Source organism: Mchenga conophoros, linkage group LG3, assembly GCF_057382185.1.
Source record: "Mchenga conophoros isolate Kocher_MC1m ecotype Shallow Benthic linkage group LG3, M_conophoros_male_GT1.1, whole genome shotgun sequence".
Lineage (NCBI taxonomy): Eukaryota > Metazoa > Chordata > Actinopteri > Cichliformes > Cichlidae > Mchenga > Mchenga conophoros.
In genome coordinates this window covers 13,331,822-13,357,441 of record NC_140528.1, presented here as the reverse complement: position 1 = coordinate 13,357,441, position 25,620 = coordinate 13,331,822, and the positions used below count along the sequence as shown (strand labels likewise).

The 25,620-nt window shown below is 41.2% G+C and overlaps 1 protein-coding gene and 1 long non-coding RNA gene across 2 annotated transcripts in view; both read right to left on the bottom strand.

The window, feature by feature from the left end:
• LOC146577322 (uncharacterized) overlaps positions 1-24,448 on the bottom strand; it is a 105,923-nt gene extending 81,475 nt beyond the window's left edge. The window contains exons 1-2 of the transcript XR_014889390.1: positions 24,434-24,448; positions 22,227-22,332 (exon numbers count right to left, since the gene is read on the bottom strand). The gene's annotated coding sequence lies outside the window, so the exon portion shown is untranslated. The remainder of the gene's footprint in view (positions 1-22,226; positions 22,333-24,433) is intronic.
• On the bottom strand, positions 16,432-16,944 carry LOC146577323 (uncharacterized). The gene is made up of 2 exons (XR_014891646.1): positions 16,861-16,944; positions 16,432-16,535 (listed from the first exon to the last, which is right to left on the bottom strand). It is a non-coding gene; the product is annotated as an uncharacterized LOC146577323 (long non-coding RNA).
• Positions 24,449-25,620: the final 1,172 nt, after the last annotated feature.

The following is a 25,620-nucleotide window of genomic DNA, read 5'->3' as shown; positions in this document are numbered from 1 at the left end:
ATAATGTTAGTGCAGGCTGATAACAGCCTGGTTCTGTTAGAAACACATGAACGTGTCCATAGATCAGTGTGTGTTTAACATGAGAGCTTCAGCCCTGCTGATGTGTTAAATAAAGACATGCAGGAAAACTGATGAGACTCTGAAATAACTCTTTATATTTATAATGTAACTCTGCATCAAAAGAACAACAAAGGATCCCAGACAGGTTTCTGTGAACAAAGACCATTCTGATGTTTCTGTGTTTCTAACACTTTGACATTATTAGTAAACAGACTGCAGTGAGCAGCATTTATAAAGAGCTTCTATATAAAGATATGACAGCTGTTTGACAAGTTTATCACTCTGTGTTTGGACCTGATCAGTCCAGCTGTTTACTTGAAACATGTTCATTTACCTGTTCTGTTATATTCATGTTCTTGTCTCTGTTGAAAACACATTTTAATGTCCCTCAGATTTTTCTCCCAGATGAATAAATATAAAAATGACACAAACTGACTGCAGCTACTTTTTGTCCTTTCTGTCAAAAACCTTCATGTGACTCATGAGAGACACGTTTCAGCTGTTTGTGACAGATCAGAGGCCAACAAGTCATTTATAACACTTTCCATCATTGTTTAAAGTTCTCAGTGTTTCTGTGTTGCTGCGTATAGGATCTCCCAGCATCATCACTGTGCTGTCCAATCATTGTGTGCGAGGTTACCCTTATAGTGCGATGTGTGTTTGCACAAAGAGAAGCATGTGTGTCAAATATAAATAAGCACAGAACAGAAACAGCTGCTCGTTTCTTCTGTTTAGAGTCAAGTTAGTGTTTTGTGTCTTTGTTTGAGGCCTGATGTCGAGCAGAGGTGTGTGTAACTGCACTGCTCTGTTATATGTGTGAAGTGTGTGCTTCTCTTCAGCATCATCTTTGTCACTGCTGATTCCTTTGTGTCATCATGTGTTGAGAAGAGAGAACAGTTATAACGGAGGAGCAAAAGGAAGCCCTGAAATCTGCATCAACAAGGAAGTGTTGGCTCACCAGTGATCCCAGCAGAGCCACTGGTTTGGCTCCAGTTGTTCTAGATTCAATGATGTTGTTGCTACAGATACATGTCAGCATCTTTATTGAATTTAATATGAAGCAGAAATGGTGTCATTAGGAGAAGAAGAGGAGAACAAGTCCGGCGAGGAGGCAGCAGCTCTTAAAGATGAAACAGCAGCTCAGCCCTGAGCTCAGAGAGCTGCACATGAAAAAGCTCCTCAAGCAGATCCTGTCAGAGGTTTGTCATCAACAGGAGGAACTGTTCACATCATAGGATGAAGATGCTGTCAGCTGGATGAAGAAGGTTATTTAATGCAAACGTTCACACTGAAGTCAAATTGTTGTCGTGTTGAACAGATTCATGTACTGATCGTCTCCAGAATGTTAGAAGAGCTTCAATGAATCATTAGAAACAACTTACAGCTGCACAGCTGTGTCAAACACATCTGTGTGTCATTGTGGGATTGTTGTGTTTCTACATGTGACACACGTCTAAAACATGCACACAATCTGAACACAAACAGGGACTCATGTGTTCCCACAGCCAGATGCTGAGAGCCATTTCCTTGTAGTCCTGTGTCTACATACATGAACCATTAGATGTTATTGGAATGATTGTCAGCTCTGATAGTTTCATGTGTGTTTAGCTGGACGCTGTTTGATCCTCGACATGTTTAAAGGTGTCCAGTCCTGAGACACTGGGGCTGGAAACAGCTGTGATGTCATTGGACTGTCACACAGACAGAAGTGCATGAAGTGAGCAGCCGAGGAGCCGCTGATGTTTTGGATTCAACAGCATTTGAAAGGTCGACACAGACACATTTGCACACAGAAAGCTGAATCTGTCATATGCCACAGTGAACTCACTGTTCAGTGTTTTTCAGGAAGCTTCTTAACTGCCTCTGCTGCCAAACAAGCAGCTGATGTCCTTGAGAAGAAGCTGAAGAAGTCTTCAACAACAAATACAGGAAGTGGACTTTCAAATACTAGATTCACTTTAGACTCACAGAGAAATGACTCAACCAGCTGTGTTTGACTCCTTTGACTATATGAGCAGGTGACCACCTCGTGGTCACCTGCTCATCCTAGTGAGCTCCACCAGCAGCCCTTTCACACACTTTACACTGTCAAACACTGTGTGTGGATCTCAGCTAACAACAGGCTACATTTAAGTCTGGACTACATGCTTTTATATTGAGGAGATTTTTCACTGTTTTTATTCCATCAGCAGCTCAACATCATGAGCAGCTTTGACATAAAGACATCAAACTCAAGCCGACTTTAAACTACTTTTTAGAGATGGCACGATACCACTTTTTTATGTCCGATACCGATACCAATATCATAAATTTGGATATCTGCCGATACCGATATGAATCCGATATAGTGTTTTTTAATCAACAAAACTGTTTTTTAAATATCTTGCTGCATTTTGTATAAGTTCATACTCAAGTTTAAAACAACAACTACACTAAAGCTATTCTGTTATACCTGTATACAAAAAAATATTTCATAGTTCAGCAATACTGATCAATCTAATAAACTTAGACCTACACCATCCTCCCTATTCTGGTATTTTAAAGAGTACTTAGCGTAAATATTAAGCAACCTAACTAATAGGGTTCCAACTCCCAGCAACAACAAAAATAAATAAATAAAATATAGGGAACCACCCCTCACGCTCCACCTCATGATGCTTAATCGACGTAATCAACCTTAATTTGATGCAGTGTGAATAAAAATGCACAGAAATCAATTATTTTTCAAGAAATATTAAATAGATTCAACATCTTTCTTCAACAAAATTGCAGACTGCACAGATGGTACCTTCCCAAAGTAAAAAGTACTATAGCTTACTAGGGTATATATATTAGACTTAATAGTCACTATATACAGTAATTGACTTCTATTCATTTTACATCAAATTAAAACTTTCGGTGTAAGATTCGGATAATTATTTATTAAAAGCTCGACATTTTAAATGAGAATAAGAAAGAAAAGTATGTCTTTGTGCCCCCTTTTCCCTGTTCATGCCCTATCGGCCCCCCTGGCTAAACTTTGCTAGATTCGCCCCTGCACAGTTACCAGCCGTCAGCTACGTAGAAAAAGATCCTGGCGTAGAAAGTAATATTAAATAAATTCTAACAACAGCTTATCAAGCTTAAACGTGCTGCTGTTGTTCAGCCGCTGGTTTCCTCTTTCTGGTGCAAAGTGGGCCAAAAACAAACAAGAGAGACGGACTCGCGACAGAAAAGCCGATCAGCTGATCATTGATCAGTTTCATGATTGAAGTAGCAGCCGGAGAGCGAGAGGCAGTCGCTTGTTAAGCTTAACGTGGGAATGCTTTACAAACATTCAGAGATGGACTTACACACTTGCTTTACTTCTCTCGGGATAACTTTGTCGGAGATGAAATGCCGGGTTGCTAGCGAAGCTCCACATGCTATCCAGACCACCGACAGGTCCTGCATGCCACAGCCGCTCTATCACGTGATGCATACTGCTCCGACGTGCTAACGTTCTGAGGCGAGTTACGGCGTGTTGCAAGTTTTGTGAGGTGCTTTCGTGATATTTAATGGATCGGATTACATTTTTTATTTTTCTCCGATATCCGATCCAGTAATTTAGGTCAGTATCGGACCGATACCGATACGTAATATCGGATCGGTCCATCTCTACTACTTTTAATACAGGGGCTCAAAAACAACAACATCTTTATTATATATCAGGACACAAAGTCATTTCATCTCAAAGGGAAACAGCTTTATTTGGAATAACCAGCACTATCAACTGGTTTGGGATCTCCACCAGTTTCATGTCTTTGCAGCTTCTCCAACAAAGTTCCTGTAAAATCAGCATGTTTGTCTTTATTGGTTTGATAGTGATTGATTATTCAGTCCCAATCTGCTGTCATCTAAAGAACAAAATGATGTTTCTATGAGTCACAAAGCTCCAGATGTTGTCGGCTTCACAAAGAAAACAAAGAACTTAAACACAAAGTGTTTGGAGCCAAAATGTTCCCAAGCTGCTCTTTTTGAAATGGCAGAGGTACAGTGGTGTCTAACAGCACACTGTGGAAGGCAAACATGTTATTGTTGGATGAAACTTCATGAATCCTTTGTAGATTTGAGCTGTTGGAGCCTTTCTTTTCTCTTCAGGTGTACAGATGCTGAGGAGGCAGGTGAAGCAGGTGGAGCTGTTGTGATGCTGCAGAGGGTGTGTCTTAGTAACTCTGTGAGGCAGAACTGGATCCAACATTGTGGATGTGTTGATGTTGGAGCCATTAAGAGTCTCTGGCCACACTGTATACCTCACCCCTGACGTCGTTGCCCACCTCTCAATTTTAAATACACTTAGTCATTGAGGGTTAGCAGGAGGGACTATGCGCTTACCTGCTGCTCCTTGGCAGGTAGCTCCATGCCCTCCTGGGTTTTAATTGCACCTTAGAACACATATGCATCAACACTACAATGAGCGGGTGGAGGGAGGTTTGGAGTCTTCTCTCACCCCCATTCTCTGCGGCCTGCTGGAGCGGGAGGGCTAGTAGGAGGAGTTGGCCGTCCGACTGCGGTCTGGGGTGTGGGGCCTCCCTGCTGCTGCGGAGTCGGGGTGGTCTGCCTCTCCCCACCGCAGGGAAAAGGGTAACACCACCTGGGTCTGGGTGCAATTCCCCCCTCCAGGGGCAAGGGTACCTAGACCCGGTTTGTAGAGTATGCTTGGGGAGTGTGATCGTGTGTACAGCGTCTCTTTATGTCTGTCTCCACGTTGGTTGAGTGTGGAGTGAGTGCATATGAGAGCATGAGGGTGGGAATGGATGTTTGTGTCTGTGTGTGCCTGTATGTCTGTGTCTATATGTCAGGTTGGGTATCAGACGCCACCTCTCTGGGGACACCTCAGGCCCTCCAAGGTTTGGAGGCCTATCTCCACCCACCACCACTTCCCCTGCCGGTGGCGGACTCCCTCAGGTGTCGGTGTGTTGGTGGTTCTTTGTGTCTGGGGGTGGGCGTCCGGGTACACACCGGCTCACTCCTTGGCGGCCGCTTGTCGGGGCCTGGGGCCTGGGGCTCGCTCGGGCCCCTTTGGAGGTGGGGTGCCCCCGGCCTCTCGGCCTAGGGCTCGGTCACTCAGGCGCAGCTGGGGGCCGGCGGAGCTCACGGGCGCGTCACTGCAACTCCCCCTGACTTCTGCTCCGCGGCTGCTGGGCGAGCCCTCATCTGGGACTCTCCTCAGCTCTTACTGGGACAGTGGCGCGGCTGCCCCTCTGTTGGTCTTCCATGGTCTCTTGTGTTCTGGGGGCCTCTGGATGTCTGGAGTTTTGATCTCCTCCATACCCGCTTCACACCCTGGAGGACGGGGCTGTGGCCCCCCCACACTCCCTAGCAGATCATTACATGGAGAAACCTTTGGAATGCAAGCATGCTGATCCACACAGGTATGCACACATGGGTATTCACAGACGCGGACTAAAGCTTTCTTGGCTGCTGCCTCAAAGCACACTGTGCGCTGTCTATCTTGCGTGCTGCACAATATCGTTTATTACTTAGTAAATACTGATATCTATGGCTAGCTAGTTTATTGTGATGGTGCTTTGTTTTCTCTATTATTATGTTGCTCTTTGTTGTTTGCTGTCTCCTCTGTTTGTTTTTTTTGTTTGTTTTTTTTTTTTTTTTCTCCATACAGGTGACCCAGGAGTTTTTTTTTTTTTTTTTTTTTTTGTCTCTCTTCCCCCCCCTTCTCACCGTCTCTTCTCCCCTTTGGTTTTCTTTCTTTCTCTCCCCCTCTCTCTCTCATTCATTCCCCCTGTCCTATTTATTAAAAAAAAAAAAAAAAAAAAAATGACAAAGGATGAACTGAAGCTCTGCCATCACGTAATGTCGCATACTGCTGTTTCTGATGTCATTTAAAAAAAAAAAAAAAGAAAAGAAAAAAAAAAAGAAACTCTTCATGTTTGTGTTTGACTCCAGTTTATAGAAACAGAGAAATGTGTCATGCTTTTGTTCGGCCTCCACAAATACACACATTTGTTCATTGGTTGGACTTTTTGGAAGGAGACACATTGAAAACCATGTTAATAAGATCTTGTTGTTTCCTGTGGATCCGACACAGAGAGTGGACTTCAGACAGAAAGCGTGGAAGAGATTTTAGAGGCCGTGTGTGGCAACAGGAAGTTTCTGTGTGTTTGCTGATCTTACATGTGGAAAACAACACGTGATGTTTGTGAAGTTCTACAATGATCATTGTTCTCACAGCATTTTGAGTGGGAACAGTTCAAACTGGGAGTAGTGGGAGTTATTTACTGATTGAAACAAGCTGAATGTTTCTGTGACGATGAAGATCAGCAGCTCAGCTGATCAATGAACTGACATCTATCAGTCGTTTCATGAGATGAAGTCATCAGCAGACATTTGTTCTGACTGTGTGATGAATGTCAGAAGGTCAGGGCTCTGCTTTAGTCACTGCTTGATGATCATTGGCTCATTGTTGAATCCAGGGGCCCAGTCTGACCTCTGACCCTTTGCTGCAGGTCTTCTGTGTTATCTCCACTTTCATGTCTGATCTTCTGCTGTATCGTCCAAAATAAACATCTGGATCATTTCCAACACTTCAGCAGATCTTTAGTTTGGGCAGTGCAGCACAAAATAACACATATTGTACTATACTGCCCACTTCCTGATCTTATTGGATCTGTGTGTGAGGTTGGTGAAGGAAACACATGTTTACAGAGTGAGTCGCTGCCATTAGGAACTAGTTTTTATATCACAGCCTGGAAATCACACAGGACCATTTCTGAAAGTGAAAAGTCGTCATTGGAGGAAAATGATTGTGTAGTTTGTGCGACTGAAGAATTGTTCCAACTACATGTGCTGCTGACCTTTGACCTTTCATTTAGGTGCACAGAGGAGTCTGTGGAAACATCCAGAACTGAGGCAGTGCTACAGATGCTTCAAATAAAGTGGTGTATTATTCATGTTTTCTATGGATCACATCCAGTATCCTGATCTAACGAGCCCCCTTCTTGTGGATTTTAGAGCCTCTGACTTTTGCTGCGTCTCATTTCAAGCACAAGAGCAAGAAGTGGATGAAGAAATGGGGCGAGTGGGGTCAGTGTGGTGCATGTCAGCTGTGCTCACACATGCTTTCACAAAGAACATGTGTGTTCATCGGCAGCATTAAGGTGCACTTTAGTCTTCATAATAATAAAGTATTCTGACTTTATTCTTCTGAATGCTCACAGTCATGTTGCAGCTCTGCTTTGCTTTAAGAAAATGTTCTACCAGGATGTTACTTTCCTAAACGTGTTCTCCAAATGTTCCAAAGACTTTGTTCTAAGTAGTTCTACATGATAAAACATCCACACTAAGTTTAAGAAGGACACACAAACACCATCTGTCCTTTCATCATGTGTACAAACGTGTTCAGATGTCAAATGTACCGTGAATGGATGCAAATGTGGATCGTTCCAATAAAATAAGACAGTTTTGTAAGTGGATCCCAGTTTGAAGTTCATTAAAACCTATAAGAACATGTTATTCAAACCAATTTTATCCAACAGGAAGAAGCATCAGGGGAACAGGAAACATTCAAACATGTTTACTGTAAGAACTGCACAAAGGAAGAAAACACAATCCTACACACGAGCACTTTAAAATGGACATTTAGCTTTTCAAACATCAGGGAGCTGCATTCTGATCAGACTGAAAGATTTATAGAGATTTATCCATGTGCTGCAAAAGGATTTGATATCAACATAGATGCAGATTAGCAGGAGCATTTTCTTCATATTGATTTAGAGTTCAGTACCAGGAATATGTAGAATTAACATCTGTGTGCATGACGAGTGATGAAAATTCAAAGTCAGGCTTTCAAAGGATGTCAGAATTGGTGTCTCTATCTGTGACTGTCCCAGAGGAACCTACCTGAGGGATTATTACAGATCTGTCTATATAGAAAGACTTGCATTGATTCACAGTGTACAATTCTTTCTAATCTATTAACATCTTCCTCCAAATCCTGTTTCTGCTGTTTAATGACATATGTCTGAATACAGACAGTGGAAAAATGTCAGTTTTAGTTTTACTGGATCTCAGTGCAGCATTTGATACAGTTGACCACAACATATTACTCAAACGACTGGAGAACTGGACAGGTCTTTCAGGAACTGTACTAAACTGGTTCAAAACATACTTAGAAAACAGGAAATACTTTGTATCAATAGGTAACTTCACATCCGAGCAGACAAGTATCACATGTGGAGTTCCCCAAGGTTCCATCTTGGGACCCTTTCTGTTTAACATTTACATGCTCCCACTGGCACAGATTATAAAGAACAACAAAATAAACTGTCATAGCTATGCAGATGACACACAAATATATATCACAATGTCACCAGGAGACCGAGGCCCCGTACAATTTTCTCCAGCTAAACAAAAACAAAACTGAGGTAATAGTCCTTGGCGCCAAAGAAAAACGATTACAGGTCACCAGAGAACTTCAATCTATACATCTAAAAACCACAAACCAGGCGAGACATGTGGGTGTAGTGATGGATGCAGACCTAAACCTAGAAAAACACATTAAGACAATAACAAAATCAGCTTACTATCGCCTCAAGAATATTTCAAGGATAAAAGATCTGATGTCTCAACAGGACCTGGAAAAACTAGTCCATGCATTCATCTTTAGTAGGCTTGATTACTGTAACAGCATCTTTACAGGTCTACCTAAAACATCAGTCAGACAACTACAGCTCATTCAGAACTCTGCTGCTCGAGTCCTCACTAAGACCAAAAAAGTGGACCACATCAGTCCAGCTCTGAGGTCTTTACACTGGCTGCCTATCCGTCAGAGGATAGACTTTAAAGTTCTGATGCTGGTCTATAAAGCTCTGAATGGTTTAGGACCAAAATACATCAGTGACCTCCTGACCCAGTATGAACCTTCCAGATCCCTCAGGTCATCTGGATCCGGTCTTTTATCAGTTCCCAGAGTCAGAACCAGACACGGAGAAGCTGCATTCAGCTTTTATGCTCCTTATATCTGGAACAAACTCCCAGAAAGCCTCAGATCAGCTGAAACACTCAGTTTATTTAAATCCAGGTTGAAGACTCACCTGTTCTCAGCTGCATTTGAATAAAGCACCAAATCCACACTTTTAAGCTTAAATTTCAAAACTTACATTCAACTACTGATTTTATCTACTGTTCTGATTTTATCTGTTTTGATTTTATATACTGTTTTGTTTGTTTGTTTGTTAATTAGTTAGTTCGTTTGTTTGCTTGTTTTTGTTTCTAATGTCTCTGTAAAGCACTTTGAATCACCTTGTTGTTGAATTGTGCTATACAAATAAACTTGCCTTGCCTTGCCATCAGAAGGGCTCAAACCTCCTGCTGTTTCTACTGGACCATAAATTCTACTTTATGATCATCTTCAAAAATAAAAACGTGAGTTTATTTGTGAACTCTGTGAAATGTGTCTGATGTTTAGTTTGAACCAATCCTGTGTCAGCTGCAGCCACATCATTGCCACACATACAAATGGGTGTGTTCCTGTTTAGACCTGCTGGCTGTCAATGGGCTTCATTCCATTTCAGACTGCCGGTGGTCGGCTGTGATCTAAACTCAACATGGCTCCTGTGTTAGAAGAGCCTCTGATTTTAAACTTTGCACATTTAATAGTTTCTTTCCAACACTGTGGAGCTACCAGCCCAGTATATGTAGCCACAGTAGATGGAGTTATCAAGCTGACTGACAAACATCAGGACTCATGTGATCCCTACATGTGGACCTTTCACAGATGGATCCAAGTGCAGATTCAACTCTGCATTACATTTGACTTCAGCTGTTACACACTTTCTAGCTGTGTCACTTCCTGCTTTTTGGATCAGATAGTTTATTCATGTCCACAAATGTTTGGCTGCATGTTTTTATCATCTATATTTCCAGTCTTCATACAGCCGATATTTCATGTGAACTCCAACCTGCCAGCTGCCATCATGTTTTCAGGGTTCATTCAGTGTTGAAATGTAGGACAAACAGCAGCACATGTTCTCTAAATGTTTGCAGTCATTTTAAATGAAGCTGATACTACATGAGACATTTTCCATATTTACTGTCTTTGAACAGAGAATAATAAAGCCAGCAAACATATACAGGCTGTGCAAATACAAACTTCTGTGGTGCATTTGATGACCTGCAGAGGAGAACAAGTCGGGCTTTTCAGCCCTAACACAACCTCTTTGTTCTCAATACTACAAAACCTTCAAAGGCTGATATGCAAGTTTGCATGAATCACCAACACAGTTGTGTTTGTTTCTAGTATAGTTATAAATAAGCTGATCAAATATCTGCTGACTGATTAGATCCAGTATCTGTTACAGATGAACTGGATATCACAGCGCATGTTGTTGATACGTCATATCAAACTAAACCGTGTTGCTGGTGTAAATATCCTCCAATAAAGTCAGATGAGGGCTGCTGTTGCCAGGTAACGATGATGTCACACTGGATCTTCTGATCTTTAGCATCGTAGCGCTCGGAGTCTGATGTTGGCTCATGTGTTGTTAAACACCAACATGACGTTCTACCAGAGGTGGGACCAAGTCATTGTTTTGCAAGTCTCAAGTAAGTCTCAAGTCTTTATCCTCAAGTCTCAAGTCAAGTCTCAAGTAATGTCAGGCAAGTCAGAGTCGAGTCTCAAGTCACTGGTGTAAAAGTCCAAGTAAAGTCACAAGTCTGAAACTTTGAATTTCAAGTCCTTTCGAGTCTTTAAAAAAAAAGCGAAAAAATAATGTTGCAGTTATGCTAAATGTAAATATTAGACCATGTAATTTTAAAATCTGTGTTTTTCTCAACACATGACAAAATAGTGAACTTAGAAAATATACACAAATTGTGAAATTGCACCTCTTTAAAATGCAGCTCAATTAAACCTAGCTCCAAGAATAATTTTCACCGACAGTTCTGAGATACGCTGCATGTTATTCTTGGATGCGGTTGTAGGACCAGCTTTAAAATCGCATGACAAAAATATCATACACATTAAAAAGAACTGCATCACCAACGTAGCCTGGACAACATTTGCTAGTTAGATGAAGTCAGTTATCTCATTGTAGCATATTTATATGCATATTTATAATCATACGGTTCTTGGAGTGAGTGCATACACTCGTGAAGTTTAGTAACTTCAGGTCACTGCAACAAGTCCAGGTACAGTTTACCGACGGATGGGTACAGGACCTTGAAATGCACCGAGTAGAACGAAAGACCATCGTACGTATCATAAGTTTACCAGTCTCACAAATTGTCGTCATAAATACACATTCGTTAACCGTTTATTAATAGGACCTTTGAGCTCAAGGGTAATTAATTAGTAGTGGAAATCATTTCTGGTAGCATCACAGAAATGTAGCAGTGACAATAATATTGTATGCTGTAATCGTACTGGGCAATTAGTGATACAAAAAACCTGTTTTATCCTGTGAATAAAAGTATATGTTTTTGTTAATGTACCATAATAACAGAAGCGAAACACAATATTGTGTCAGGACAATTCACTATTTATGCACAATAAACAAAGGAGCATAGCGCGACAATTTCTGTTCAGCGCCAGACTTGCTTGTAACCTATATCACTAATTATGTTATGAAAATGACGTATTAACTACTAAAAAATACTGACCTTCGTGTAAATGCTTGGAGCAGACTAACCTGTGAGCTGGAGTGTTCTGGGACGTTATATTTGATCTTTGAATGGCTGCAATCCAGGCCATCCGTCGCGTCTTTGTTACTTCGGAAACATGGCTTGAACAATTTCTCTTCAACGACGTAATCCGATAACAACCGATCTCTTTACCCGTCGGCTTCCCGTGGCTGTCATGCGACCGGCTATTGCAGTTAATAATACAACGGCTTCTTGACATTTTTGTGTTTCTTTTTATCGCTGTGTGACTGATTTCAATTGAAAGCCTGCGTGCGCTACTACCGCTTGCCACGAGTTCCCAGAATCCTTTGCGGTTCTACCCGTGAATGACGTCACATTTTCAATCTCTATATAATATGCATGTTAAATTTTATATTTTGGGTAAAATATCAAGTCTTTTCAAGTAAACCGGTTCAAGTCCAATTCAAGTCCCAAGTCATTGGTGTAAAAGTCCAAGTCAAGTCACAAGTCTTAGAACATTTTTTCAAGTCAAGTCTAAAGTCATAAAATTAATGACTCGAGTCTGACTCGAGTCCAAGTCATGTGACTCGAGTCCACACCTCTGCGTTCTACTAGTCAAGGCCTCACCTTAACCCACTGATGCTGATCACACAGACCCACTAATAGAACTGTTTTATCAGGGTTTGATGCAGCGTCAGCATTAATGTCACATTTAATCAGACCACATTTACATTACAAGCCCACTACAACCATATGAAACTCCAAAGTGTTCAAAATTAAATAAATAAATAAGTCATGATGAAATAAATAACTATGTGAATAAATAAGACACAGATATGTAATGTGAGAATGATATTGTGAAATAATTGAACACATTTTGAAAAAAAGCTCATTATTGTGAAATATATTGCATTCTGCTATATAAATTTACTTATTATTGTGAAATATTATTTCATGATCATTATTTTTCACAATAACAGAGATTATTCCTGAGGCATTTTATTTATTCCCAGCCATTTTTAATCCAAAATGTCCTTTTTTTCAAAGCCAGTCTTTATTTCAAAATCCCGTTTTTCCCAATGGCCTATTTATTTCATTATTATTACACATTATTTGACCACGAGCAATCTTTTCTGGTTTGACGCCGTCTTTGTAGCCAGAAACCAGCTCTCTCCTCGGCTTCCTCCACTACACGCTTCCCCCACGCCAGTCTCCTCCGTCACTATAAAGGGGAGAGTCATGAGCTCCATCACCCTCACCTGTGCCGTCCAACGTCCCGCCACCAGCCTCCACTGCAGCAGGCCAGAGACCACACCCCTGCCACAATAAGTAAAAGTATATCCTTGCTGTACCCTTAATGCTAAATGTGCTAAATTAACCGCTGCCTTTGCCCCTTTGGGATTATTCTTATGTCACTGGGATGTTGACCTTTGACATTAGAGAGATGGGCAGACATAATTAGTGTATGAATTTTAAAGTAACAGGTAATAAAGAGAGTGCAGCAAATGTAGTCAGGTTTATTACTCTGTATCACACATGAGTGCCCGAGGGAGGCGGGGCTGACTGGGGAGACACAGGAAACAGAGAGACAGGGCTGACTCGACATGAAACGATGAAACGTGGGACACGGGAACAGAAACTAAACACAGGCTGAAATGAACACTGAGGGAGGGAGAACTAAGATTACTGAGAGCCTGATAAATAAGAAGAACAAAAACCAAGAAAAACAAGCGTCAAAGAAAACCAAAAACACAAAGCATTGGGCCAGGACCCACTGCTGTGACATTTATATGTGATAAAAACATTAAAAACTGCTCAGATGTTGAAATCTTTCTACGTATACTTTAGGTTCAGCTCTGCAGCCTGGCATTTGGTTAAGCATGATTCAAACATTTGATTTTGTTTAACTGGTTTTAATTATAGTTGCTTTTTGTGAACATTTGTTGCAGCATTTAAAAATACATCATTTATTTTCAAACTTTTATTTGATTTAGAGCATCATATTTGACCAACGTAAATGTTTTAATTTCATATAAAATAACTGAAACAGTGAACTAAATATCTGAAATCTTTCCTTCCTTAAAAGTTATAATCCTACTTAAGTTATAGTGCAAACGCTTAAGCAACAAATATACTTGATGCTAATTAATTAATATTTCCCTTTGATGTTGCAACTATGCGGTCTCTTCTGTCTTTAAACAAAATAATATTTTCCAGTTACAGAAATCATAAAGTCCAAACTAAAGTGCTACTGTTGCTATATGCATTTTATATAAATCATGGATGATGGTCCTGACATGAAGGAAGAGAAAGTTACAGGTTGCATCCTTTGACTTTGTCTCCGTGCCTTTGGGCGATTTTCAGAAGGACAGATGTTTCTGTTCAATTCTTAAATCAATTTTTTCAAACACAAACACTATTTTAAAGCTTCTAGAGAGTAAAATATTCATGATAATTATAATAACAATAATAAAAACAAAAGCTCTCAGATCCATCAAACCAAGCAGCAGAAAGAACAATAACTGAAGAGAAAACTTTAACCTTGTAGACTTCATTATGTTCCAGCTGCTCTACAGACGCTGTGACCTCGAACTTAAGCAGGTCGTAAAGTATGTGCAGCTCAATAACTTCATAATCAGACCCTGTGGTATTTAGGCAGCAGAACAACTAAGAATAACAACTACAAATAATGTTTTTAGGTTTCTGTTGTACTGCAAGGTTCTGTACAGGAGAACCAAACCAAGAGCAAATATTACGTCTCATTTACACCTGAGCACGAAGAGCCATCAACATTTAGCAAATTGAATCATCTTTGTTTAGATGCAAGAAGAATCATATAGAAATGAAAAAGTAGAAATAGAAATCCAGAGCAAAGATATCCTCTAATTCAGCGTAGCACATGTGCAGCTGCTGCGATTCACGTAAGCATTCGGCTCGTCGCTGTTGCAGATTTTTCTCTCGCTGTTCTGGCTCACAGCGCTGCAAACACAAAAATAAATATCCCCAAAGGTGTGAAAGGGAGCTAATTAGTAAGAGTATTGTTACTCTCCGCAGGAGTAGTCCAGCAGTAGAAATCAGTCCAATAACAAGGTGTGTAACATCTAGCAGGGTGACAGAAATACCCAGGGTAACTTCTAAGGACCTCAACGTCTCTCTCACATTGTGTTTTTTAAACATGCTTCCATTTGTCACTTCAGTCTTTACTCTGAAATACAGGAAGAGAAATCATGGCTGAAACAATTTCTCATGAAACCAGGGGTGTGGTCCAACAGTCAGTTTGGTGAGGAAGGTTCCTAACTGAGAGAAGTGACCCAGAAGTATCTGTGTAGCAGCCACAATGAATCCAGATCATGAGCTTTATTAACTGATCAAAGTCTCTTCTTTCATCTTCTGTATCATTCAGTTTGCATTGGTAATGCCCATTATTGTAATGCTTTTTTAAGACGAGCAAAACTTTATTTCACTTTGGGTTAGCTGGGATAAGTGATGGATGGAGGGAATTTTACTTCAGCCACAGAAATCCTAAACAGGAAGGAGGAGCAGAGTTACAGTGGATCACTATCCAGCAGGGAAACAAGGTTTATTTCAATTTCTTGGCCATGAGTGAGATTTACTGAGTGGGCAAATTAGGGAGACGACACCATCAGATCCCGAGCCCTCCATGTGTTAATCAAGAGACGGCTGCTGTGCTACATCCATAAATAATGAATAAATTAGGAGCTAAAGCTGAAAGGACAGTTTATTTGTACCATCTTCACGTGAACACATTCAAGAACATCACAGATGAAGAAACATTAAAAACTTCCACACTACATAAAGCAAGAAAAATAGTTTTTCTTTCAGGTGGTTTCAGAAAAACAGAAACATCAAACATCTCCAAGACTCTCTTTGAAAGAACTAAAAACCTTTGTTCTCATGGTCCAATCATGAGTGAACTCCCCGATGAAGCCTTGTGTGCTAAAACATGTCAGAGTTTTAAAGGTTAAACATGAGTTTCCAAAACGTTTTGCTGGAGAACAATGAACTATTTGACTGAGTTTCAATCATTTACAGACGAGCAAAACCAGGACAGAGAAAAAAGGACAAAACTGACTCAGTAAAACAACAGAAAAGAAGATCCCATGTAGATCTGTATTATGTAGAAGTTCAGCCCAGCAACCAGTTCAGTTCAACACAAGTTTAAATGATTCTATCTGAACTCTGTGGAGCCTGATCTCAAGCTTTTTGAGTCCGACACAGAAACCAGAGGATCTTTCTGTGTCTTCAGATTCACTGTGATCCAGTGATGGGAGTGATTTCAGCCCTGAGTGATCGCGCTGATGTTTGCACAGAGCAGACAATGAGGTGAATGTTTGGGCACATTGGTAACAGTGAAACAGTTTATTAGTAACGTGGGATAGTTTGTGTGCAGAGTATGAACTGAGATTCCTGAAGCTCTTGTCACACTGGTCACAGCTGTAGTTTCCTTCCATGTGTCCACGTTCATGAATGTTACGATTACCTGACTGTGAGAAGCTTCTCTCACAGTGTCTGCACTTGTGTGGTTTCTCTCCTGTGTGGACTCGTTTGTGTGATTTAAGGTCCCTTGCAGTGGTGAAGGATGACCCACACTGATCACAGAGGTGCTTTTTAACCCCACTGTGAATCAGTTCATGTTGTTTTAACTCACTTGTTGTGGTGAAGCTTCTCCCACATTCTTTGCAGTATTTCAGTTTGTCTCCAGTGTGTCTACGTTGATGTACTTTTAGGGTCTTTTGCTGACTGAAAGTTTTTCCACAGAGGTCACAATGAAAGTCTTTCCCACCACCACAGTGATGACAGGGTTGAGAACTGGATCCATCTGTGTCGCTCTGCTTCTAAATAAAGACACAAAGACAGTGTAAGTCAGTCCTTCAACATTTGTATCCTGAACGTCGCCTGAAATAAAGAGCATCTCTGCAGACGTCCAACTACATTTGACTGTTTCAGTTAACACACTCAGTTTACTGGGCTGCAATAACTACAATACTACCACCATAATACTACAGTAATACTAAAATCATAACTGAAAGGAAAATCTGAATAATCACTCAGAGCTGCTTTTCCATGCAGTAGAATTGCTAACATGCTAACACAGTTTAATGAGCAGAGTTGTTCCAAACAGTCAGGCTAAAATGACAAGATAACAATATAAATACATACCTCACAGTAGCTGCACTTGTAGAGTCTCTTTCTGGTGTGGATCTGTTGGTGTCGTCTCAGGTGACGTGGAGATTTAAAAGTCTTCTCACACAGGTCACATTGATAAGGTCTCTCCTCAGTGTGGGTAAACATGTGTTGTTGTAAGTGTGCGTCTGTTGTAAAGTATTTGCCACACTGTTCACAGCAGTACACATCATGTCTGGTGTGAATGCGTAGGTGTTTATTTCGGCTCCTTCTCTGGCTGAAAGTTTTTCCACAGATGTCACAGCTGTACGCCTTAATTCCAGAGTGGGTAACTAGATGACTCTGTAAGCTGCTACTGCGAGTAAAAGCTCTGCCACACTGATCACAGCTGTACGCTTTAACTCCACTGTGGATGAGTTGGTGTTTTTTTAGGGAACGCTTCAAGGAAAAAGACTTTCCACACTGTTCACAGCTGAACGGTCTCTCTCCAGTGTGGATGACCTGATGCTGTTTTAGTGAAGCCTTCAGAGTAAAACCCTTCCCACACTCGTCACAGGTGTATGGCTTAATTCCAGAGTGGGTAACTAGATGACTCTGTAAGCTGCTACTCTGAGTAAAAGCTCTGCCACACTGATCACAGCTGTACGCTTTAACTCCAGTGTGGATGAGTTGGTGTTTTTTTAGGTAACCCTTCAAGGAAAAAGACTTTCCACACAAGTCACAGCTGAACGGTCTCTCTCCAGTGTGGATGACCTGATGCTGTTTTAGTTTAGCCCTCACAGTAAAACCCTTCCCACACTCGTCACAGCTGTATGGCTTAATTCCAGAGTGGGTAACTAGATGACTCTGTAAGTGGCTACTCTGAGTAAAAGCTCTGCCACACTGATCACAGCTGTATGCCTTAATTCCAGAGTGGGTAACTAGATGACTCTGTAAGTGGCTACTCTGAGTAAAAGCTCTGCCACACTGATCACAGCTGTACGCTTTAACTCCACTGTGGATGAGTTGGTGTTGTTTTAGGGAACGCTTCCAGGAAAAAGACTTTCCACACAAGTCACAGCTGAACGGTCTCTCTCCAGTGTGGATGACCTGATGCTGTTTTAGTGAAGCCTTCAGAGTAAACTCCATCCCACACTCGTCACAGCTGTATGGCTTAATTCCAGAGTGGGTAACTAGATGCTTCTGTAAGTGGCTACTCTGAGTAAAAGCTCTGCCACACTGATCACAGCTGTACGCTTTAACTCCACTGTGGATGAGTTGGTGTGTTTTTAGGGAACCCTTGAAGGAAAAAGACTTTCCACACAAGTCACAGCTGAACGGTCTCTCTCCAGTGTGGATGACCTGATGCTGTTTGAGTTTAGCCTTCTCAGTAAAAGCCTTCCCACACTCGTCACAGGTGTGTTTTTTCTCTCCCTTTCTTCTGTGAGGTTTGTCGGCCTCCTGAGAGCGCTGACTTCTGGCTCCATGTTGGTCCTGCAGTGACAGAGATACAAACAGAAGCAGTGAGTGAAATGCAGTCGTGGAACAAACTCAACCTTCAAACTCCATTAACACTAGTTTTAAACCTGAAGGTGGAGCGTGGCACCAAACACCTTAAAGGTCTCTTATCCCCACCTGCTGGTAGTTCTAACACATTACATCCAACCTGCTGTTAAAGATAATTCATGACTGTTCAAACACTAAAATCATGCACACACACACACACACACCCACACACACACACACACACACACACACACACTATTTTATAATTTACATTATTTTGTTGTTTCCTATTACATATTTCTATAATTTGTATAGATTTATACAGAATTATTCAGTGATAATAAATCCTATGTTTGTTTATTCTAAAGGAACCCCGTTAGCTTCCACAACAGATGTTGCTCGTCTTCCGTCAAATACTCACATAAAATATTACACAATAAAGTGGATTCAAGATATCCACATAATTTCACTCTTACATCCACAGTGAGGTTTCACAATTGTTCAAATATAAGCAATCAATAATAATAATAATAATATTTCTCTGTCAGCCTTCTTGGTTACGAATCGTCTTCTGCTCCTCTGTCATGCGGCGTCCCACAGGGCTCAATTTTAGGGCCACTGGGTTCTATCCTTAGAAGGCATGGGATCTCATTTCATTGTTATGCCGATGACTGCCAACTTTATTTGACACTAAAACACATGGATGGCATCTCCATAAAACCTCTCTTGACTTGTCTAGATGACATTAAAGCTTGGTTGGCTCTAAACTTTTTAAATTTTAATGAAAAGAAAACAGCTGTTGGTGTTTGGACCCAGTGGTCCCTGTGAGTCCTCCCCTGTTGTTTTAGGATCCCTGGAAGTCTATTTTAAATCTGTGGTTACTGACCTTGGTTTTAAGTTGGACAGTGATTTTAAATTGGACAACCAAATCAGAGCAGTGGTGAAGTCCGGTTTTTATCATTTAAGGCGACTGGCAAGAGTAAAATCTTTTCTTTCGAGGCAGCACCTTGAAACAGTGATCCATGCTTTTATTTCTTCCCGCCTGGACGACTGTAACTCACTTTATGTGGGGGTCAGTCAGTCGTTGCTCTCACGTCTGCAGCTGGTTCAAAATGCGGCTGCACGACTCCTAACAGGGACTCAAAAAAGAGAGCATATAACCCCTGTGCTGGCCTCTCTGCACTGGCTGCCTGTGTCTTTTAGAGTTCATTTTAAAATTCTTATGTTTGTTTTTAAATGCCTTCACAGTCTTGCCCCGCCTTACCTCTCTGAGCTTCTTCATCCCCACACACCCTGTCGGTCTCTCAGGTCAGCTGACCAGCTGCTCCTGGAGGTACCGAGATCCAGGAGGAAGCTCAGAGGGGGCGGGGCCTTCTCTATTGTGGCTCCAAAGTTATGGAATGATTTGCCCATGCACGTTAGAGAGGCCCCTTCACTGTCCACTTTTAAATCACGTCTTAAAACCCACTTTTATTCCTTGGCTTTTAACCTCAGTGAGACTTAGTTTCTTTTTTAATTGAAGTAGTTATTTAATTAATGATTTCACTCTTCTTTTATTTGTGTTTTATTTATATCTCATGTCATTTTATTTTACAGTTCCAGTGTACAGCACTTTCTGTCAGCTGTGGTTGTTTTAAAGTGCTTTATAAATAAAGTTCATAATGTTGATGATAAATATCAATAACATTGAGGCACATTACACAAATTTCAAAAACAAATCATGTCTTACAATATTTACAACAACTAAAAGCTCTGTAAATCGGCTTTTAAGTGTTCATTGAAGTTTTGAATAATTCTCTAATTTTTTAAGGCAACTTATTCCACTTAAAAGTTGCTCTAAATGTAACAGTTTTACAAAACGTTACTTTTAACTCGAGCATTTACTAAATTGCAGCTTGTTGAAAACTGTGTAATATGATGATGTATTTCATCTGGATACTGCAGCTGAGCAGAATAAATGTGGTGTGTTTAACAGAATTGCTTTCTTTAGAACTACAAGTAAGCCATAGAATATTTTAGCCTGTACAGGAAGCCAAGAAAGGTTATTATGCATTTGATCAATATTAGTATAGTATGAACATCTTCACACTAATCTGGACGCCTTATTCTGGACTAACTGAAGTCTGTTAAGATCTGTCTTATTAGCTGCTGACCAAATGATTGAACAATACTCCAGATGAGACATTACTAGTGCATTAATGACATCTTTCATAATGAAGAAGTGATACACAAAGAGCATTTCATAGCCATAGCTATGCCTTGTCGGCAGAGTTATGTGACATTAGTGATGTTTGTACTTTCAGCGTTAACTTGGTTTTAAAGCCTTTAAAATATACGCCGTTCAATAGTCGACCTTAATCTGACAGAGAATGTGATGATTTTGTGGATAATTAAAGTCAGTAATATATCCACAAACACAACAAGCTGAAAGTCAGTGATGCTGCTCGGTTTGCAGTCCTGAACATCACGGCACAAGCAGGATTCACTGCACTGTTAATGTTAGCTGTGTTATATTGCTGCCTCTGTTCGGTGGTGTCGAGCCAAACGCACTTTAACGTGTGTTTGAACGAGCTGACGGTTCACTCGTTAAGCTGAAAGAAAGATGCTTTAATCACAGCAGTCACACATGTGTCCACTGCACCATCTGGAACTCTTCTTGTTTACACTCGTAATAACACAAACACTAAATCCTGCTTCTCTGGTGCTGTTGTGTAGCAGTGTGTACACCTGAGACTGTCACCTGTCTGTCTGTCCTGCACTCTCTCTCTGTTTCTTTCTCTCTGATTGTGGAATAAAAGTATGAACATGTGTTTATAAGTTACACTTGTGTTTGAATCCTGCAGCTTATCACACATTTGATTTCCATGTGTGACGACTGCAAGTGTCCAGAGTGAGGACAGACTGAGGGAGCCACTGCTGCACATCATCTGTGAGGCTTTGCAGCCCTGATGATCCACCAGGACAAACTCAGCAGTGTGTGAGGAAGAGGAGGAGGAAGAGCCAGCAGCACAGAAATGAAGCCCAACAATCATGTTTCACAGTCCTGTGGTCTCAGCCTCAGATACTCATCAAATCACACAGAGCTCATGTAGAAACAAATGAACTAAATATGTTCTCCTTCATTTCTGTCAAACAAAGCTGTATGAAACGTTTCCAGCTGTTAGTATCATGGTTGCTAGGCAACCTGGGCAGCGCGACGGAGGCTAGACGTCCCATTTCACGAGCCTACGAGCCTCGCACTTCGGCCTTAGCGGTCTTTGAGTACGCGGCCCTTGAGGACTTTAAAGCTGCAGAACCTGAATCGGGATACAGCCATGATGATCTCCAGCCTCGTGCTCGCCAACATTCTCACCTGAGTTAAGAAGACGATCACTGAAATGGTCTCAGCAGGTCCTTTGATGACAGCAATGAAATGCAGCGGTAAGGCTTTTTGGGGATTAAGTTCGTTTTCATGGCAAAGAAGGACGATGCAGTTCATCTGATCACTCCTCATAACATTCTGGAGTGCAGGCAAAATGCTATTATAAAAACTTAAGCAGCAACTTCTCCAGGTTCCAATATTTATGCAATTCTCAAACCTTTTGGCCACGACTGTATAACCTCTTCTGAAGTTTAGTGGATATTATACATGGTTATGCTCAGGATGTGTCGGCCAGTTTCCACTGGAAACGCCTTTTGGTTAAACTGTCAGCGAGGAATTTGCATTTGCACTGTTACATTTTTATATAACTTTAATGCACATAAACAACAGCTGCTTGTTTCAGTGAAAATACATTGATGGGTTTTTAATAAAGTTGTGCAGCTGTAAAGTATTTTGTCTGGTGTCAATTATATCGTCAGCTACATCGTTATGGCAAATGTTCAAATGTATATGGTGATAAATATCTTTGGTCATATGGTCCTGCTCTGTCTGTCACCTTCTGTGTTGAGCTCATTGTTTCCTCTGTAGTGGCTGAGCTGAGTCCAAGTAGCTGAAAATGTTCCTCTGCTGCTCCGTCAGACTCTCCTCCTCCTGCTGATCAGCTGGGACACAAAACAGATCTTTGTTAGGCTCCACACTGCACTGAAGAGTCAAAGTGTCTCATATGTTCATCTGACAAGTAAAAGAACACATTTTTGTTTCCCGAGGTGGGCAACTTGTTGGAAACAAACACAAAAGGTTTGAGCACTGATACCTGCCATTGCTGCCATTGAAAGATGCAACGCCAGCAATGTGGATTGTCAAGACTCAAACCAATCATCAAGCAAAGACAACAGGGATCAAATGTACCGCATTTTGATCCGGGACGTACTCTGCATGAAAACAAGCGCTCACTCTTCCTGCTCAATAAATGACAAGGGCGGAGCCTTATACCACGTGATACAGAAGCTGTGCCGTGTGATGCTAAAATTAGCAGGGAAACAACAACGGAGAGCACGTCAGGGATGACGAGAAAGTGACAGGAGAAAATCCGTCCCGGTCAACCACCCAAACATCAATAACGGGAACCTTATACAGCGCTTCCCTATACACGTCGAACTCCCGCAGGCACAAAGACATTACGGAGGCTATCACTTATCACCTGACCAAAGATATGGCTCCATCAACACTGTGCAAAGCGAGGGATTTAGGAAAACGATCAACACCCTAGACAAACGCTACACAGTGCCGTCCCGCAACTATTTTTCTATTGTTGCACTACCTGCTCTGTACACGCAGCGTCGAGCAACGGTGGAGACGGAATTTCAACCAGGACAACATTTTGCTGCAACAACAAAACGTGAGACATTTGTTGTTTTATGTTTATTTATTGTTATGAGAGAATCATGATCTCAATTCTAAGCCAAAAAATCGTGATTCTCATTTTATGCAAAATCGTGCAGCCCTAACATTAACACAAAACTATTGTTTCACCAGAGAAACACACATGAAGAGAGAGAGAGAGACAATAACAGCTACCAAACAGTCGTCATAATTCGTCACACAATGAGAAAAGGACAAATCAACAAGTAACAATGACTAATTAATATTAAAATCTGTAACATAATGTATTGTTTGGAGTTTAGTCTGATTGGTTCAGGATGAGCTGCCATTATCCAATCACACGTCTGCTTACCTGCATCTTTTCTCTTTTTTCTAACCTGAGCACCTGATGGCTTTGAACTTTTGTTGTCCATCTTCCATTGGTTTGAATTTTGCGCTCCAGTACAAACACAAATCCCCCAACCCGAGGATCAGCACAATTAACCTAACAGACCTACACCTTAGTTCACAGATTCACTTTGTCTAAGGTTGATTTCTGGGATTTCACACAACCCAGGATTCAGATCGTGAATCCATGATGGGCTTGGATTTACATCATTATAAATGAAATGTGCTCTACTTGGAAGCAGCCAGCCCCGCCCCTTTTGACGGGTTGTGTGAGACTTTAAATCATCAAACTGTAAATTATAAATTTAAATTGTTATTGATCCTTTACCCCGAGTCCTAAAGTGTAGATTTATTTTCTTACTCTTCTTATATTTATTGTTTGTTTACTTGCACCGCTGTAACTGCAGCCTCGTCGTCTCGTCTCTCTATATGCTGGACTGTCTGTGGCGGAGATGACAATAAAGTTTACTTTGACTTCAGCAGCGCGCAGGCGCACCGAGGGCTCTCGCGCTCACTTTATAGAATTTAGAAAAAACATCGGTGCAGCTTATAAGTCTGTATCATAATATCTGTTTGTTGTTTTTATTTTGTTTTACGAGTTGGTTATTAGATGCCGCTCCAGCCAGCCAGAGACTCCCCGCTGCCCCGCCCTCTCCTCCCTGTGCCGCCAGCAGCAGGCGCACCTCGCAAACGGAGGGCGCCCTTACTCCCAGCAAATGGCTGATAGAAAAACGATCGGTGCCTACGAATTTCCCAATATGCGCTGGCATGACGTCGGGGAAGCATGGGTACGACCGATTATTTCATTTTTTTCTTGCCCGTGATGCCCCCCCACCACGATGCATTCTATTGGTTTGCACACTTACACACACCCAGCTGTGGTTTCCTGTTTTGCTGGACTCTGGAGAGCCCCGCCTTTAACGCTCTTCTCTCACAGAGAGCAACAGAAAACTTGGAAAAACTCCAGATTGACTGAACTCAGTTCAAAGTTACCTTGACACCTTTAGATGTGAGACGTAGTGATGGTCCGCTTGAAGCTGACGCTCCGGTGCGTGTGTCAGAAAGATCAACGCGCTGCTTCAGAAGCACCGTGTCGAGGCTTGATTCGTTTGGCCAGAGTCACGTGATCAGTGACGTCTGAAGCTTCGTTTAGAACGTACCTTTTTTTAAATCGAACTTTATTGAAACACAATGAGTATACAACATACAAACAGATGAAGTTTACAAAAGAACAGAACATGAACATACAGAACCAGGAGTAAAAAAATGATGATATGAGTAGGCGAAAAAAAATCAACATATTGTAACGTGCAGTGGAGATGAAGCCAGCCGCGGAGGTGTGCAGGTGGATAGCGAATGAGCAACAGCTTCTGACTTTCCAAAAAGTACTCATTTATTTACAATATCAAAAATAAAAGTGCTACCTCTACCACACATTACTAAAGAGCACACTAGTCCGCGTACACACGGGAGCATCCATTACAGGAGGAGTGCGAAGAAGAACAAAAAGGGGGTGACACCAGTCGTGAGACAGGAGGCGCCGCCATGTGGTGATACACTGCATTACAATAGCAACTGTTACAATATAAATATTGTTCTGAGAGGCTTTTTGTTGGTTGAGTCTGAAATTGATTGTATGTACAATTCATATCCTTATAAAAAGGCAGAAATATGGTGGTTTATTAATAAACTTACATTTATGGATATAAAATAGCTAAAAGTATTAACATGCCTCAGAGAAATCACTAATAACACTAAGGGCTGGACGGATTTGATTTGCATTCTTCAAGAAGAGTGTGGTGTCATCAGCTAGCTGGCTGATGATGAGCTCCTTATCAGCTGTGCTGATTCCTTGTATAACAGGTCAAATCTCGGGGTGGAGTCTTAATCATTTTAATTGAGCTATTGCCATTCGTGTACAAGGTTTTGATAGCTGTACAGAAAAATGCCAAATTTTTCCAAAGAGTGGAAAATAAATTGATGTTCAATTGTATCAAAAGCCTTTTAAAAATCCAGGAAGAGAATGAAGCTATAGTCAGATACCAAATCAGAGTAATCAAGTAGATCTAAAACCAGTCTCATGTTCTTAGAAAGGTGTCTGTTTCTCATAAAGCCTGATTGTGTCTCATCGATAATTGTGTCCAAGAACTCTTTCATTCTGTTAGCAAGTACTAAAGCCA